The following is a 2,749-nucleotide window of genomic DNA, read 5'->3' on the forward strand; positions in this document are numbered from 1 at the left end:
GCCAACCTAATCGCCTCACCGCGTGACATGGCTTCATTTTGATTTTTGCATGCTCGTCTTTCCTTTGTAAGTATTCGTCATCTTTCATTATGATCTTTTGTGCATGTGTGATTGTTTGTACCTCTAGTTTTCGTATTTCAATTGTTCATCCCACACAAGAAACTGTGAAAGCTAATACAGAAAGCTGCAGAAGCTCTCTGCAAGCTGAAATGTGCCTTGTATCTGCAGATTGTAGATTTCTGGTGTAGAGCCCCGTGTGTGCTTAGAACAAGCATGTTGAGCTGTAGCGATAGTGCAGAGATAAACACCTCACTCCAACCCATCTTGGCATTTAATGTGTCCTTGTGACTGGTGGTTGCAGCATCTTGTAAGCAAACCCATTCCATTAACACAACATAATTGTATTAATGGCTTTGATTTTGACTACGAGTGAACGTCATTATTCTTATTAGCCATATGGAGGATTAGGGATAATCCACTGTGGCAGAGTAATTGGAAAGATGCCCCAAAGGAAACTCATGTTGAACCCATGGAAATCCAAGGGAAATGAGTAGTCATTGTATTACAAGCTTCAAAGTAAAAAGTTCAAATTGGTCCTCAATCCTCATACAATGCATTAATTTTGATGGAACTTGCCTCATCACTGAAAAGCGATGATCAAAGTAATGTATTTAAGTTTTTGCATCATAAAACTGTATTGTATTTTAGCTGTGAAAACATTGTAATACGAGAATACTACAGGTGCATTAAATAGTAACATATAAAGACACTGAGACTATGGCTTGCATTGTCATTGGAAAATAAGATGATGCATGCCTCTATTATATTTTCTAATCATGGTAGGAGCCTGATGAATATGAATGATATGAGTTTTAATAGATACGTCAAACTAGAAAGATTGATTTCCACAGTATTTCAGTTGTGGCTCCTTGTTCTTAAGAACTTTCTTAAACGATTCGCCTTTGGTAGAAATGGCAACATGCTGAAAAATATACGTGCAGGTGTGTGCTGTCACACCTCTTTGTACTCCACATATTTTACACCATACATGTAAAATGTTTATATATGTACTATATTGAATATTTTGTACCATAGTCAGACAAAGAATTTGCCAAACATCAGTGAAGTTGGCTTACATCTGCTGACAGACTCCCAGTTACAAATGACCAAAGCAAACCTGGAACAAAATCATGTGGGTTATTAGAGACGGTTTCCGTACTAGGAATGCCCTTGTTAAAGATAGAATGACCTTCTTAAAGCAAGAAATGCTGAACAATGTTCATTGTCAATCCTTAGTGCTGCATTTGATGCAGCAGACCATGACATTTTCATCCTTTCACATTTAGAAATGGGTGCTTTCTGCAAATGTAGTTCACATCCTGCCTCCCTAATGAAAAATTGACTGTATGTATCATTGTCATTGTATGTGGTCATTTAAACTTCCCTCTGCCGTTATCATCCAACGAATTACACAGCCATGTTATGACAGTCTGTTTGAGAAATACAACTATTCACAACATGATGCTTGCCAATCATGTACTGACTCTATCAGAAATGTCTGTGCTTTAGCAAAAATATATCTGGAAGAATAAATCAGACTGTTCTGGAAACCATGAGGTTGATTCACTTCCAACTTCTCTATCTGAAATAAACAGAAGCAGATTTGACAACATATGCTAAGTACTGCTAATTTCAACATTAGGGACACAGAATAAAAACAAAGGATCTAGGATAGGACCGTGAGGTACTCCATACCACTGATGCAGTGTCTATTCGGCATTGGCATTGGTTTAACTTAAAATGATCTTCACCTAACAAATCAAAAATGTTAGTACTGTGTTGTTTGACTGTTGCTGTCCTCATCCCAACATGGTCTCCAACAAATCACATTCTATCTTATTATATTAGTTACATTATGTGAGAATCATATTAGCGTGGTTCAAGTCAGTGTTGAATTTTTTAGTATTTAAGACCACAATAGTTTCTTAACCTTAGCAGTCGGGCATGCAGTGAGTGTAAATAACCATATGACATGTTTTAGATGCAATAAGTGTATAGAGATATTCAGATATTCCACAGATCATGGAGCGGTAACCCTCATTTTCAATGTCATCAAGTCGGATTACAAAGACAAATACAGAACAAAACAGAAAGTACACTCATGAGAAATATAGAAAGACAATAAAACATTCAGAATTTGGAAAATGATTTCATAAATACATAAGGATAATAGGGATGCAATATACAATACAATTATGTAAAGCCCTTACAAGCAGAAATCTGCAGGTTCTAAATTGTCCTAAAGGCACAATTGAGTTGATTTTAAGACAGTGCTACATATTGTAGGAAAACAAATGAAATACTGTATATTGTCAGTGACATTTATTAGCAGTTTTAACAATCATTAGCTGTGTGGTCATTAAAGTGGACACAGTATTTCAGATTGACACTATGTATATAAGTATAGACTATAATTCAAAATATTTCTTATGTATATTGAATAAAACAAAGTAATCCAGGCCTCATTAACTTTCTGTCAAAATGTATTTGTTTTTACAAATGAGTTGTAAAAATGCAAATGTAAATCTAATCTCTAAGAGGCGGGGTTACTTCCTCTACAGATCCAGTGACAGCTTTCATGGCTCATACTTTCTAGAATCACTCCAAGTTTCTATGAACGATGTATAATAAACTGTGGTAGCATAAACGTTGTCATCGCAGCAACAGAGCAGGAAGGAAAGTTAGATAT

General features: G+C 35.8%; 1 protein-coding gene across 5 annotated transcripts in view; it reads left to right on the forward strand.

Annotated features, from left to right (window-relative positions):
* The window catches only part of ntm (neurotrimin), a 537,242-nt gene that overhangs the window by 524,458 nt on the left and 10,035 nt on the right, over positions 1-2,749 (forward strand). The gene's annotated exons all lie outside the window — the stretch shown is intronic.

Source organism: Etheostoma spectabile, chromosome 13 (genome assembly GCF_008692095.1).
Source record: "Etheostoma spectabile isolate EspeVRDwgs_2016 chromosome 13, UIUC_Espe_1.0, whole genome shotgun sequence".
NCBI lineage: Eukaryota > Metazoa > Chordata > Actinopteri > Perciformes > Percidae > Etheostoma > Etheostoma spectabile.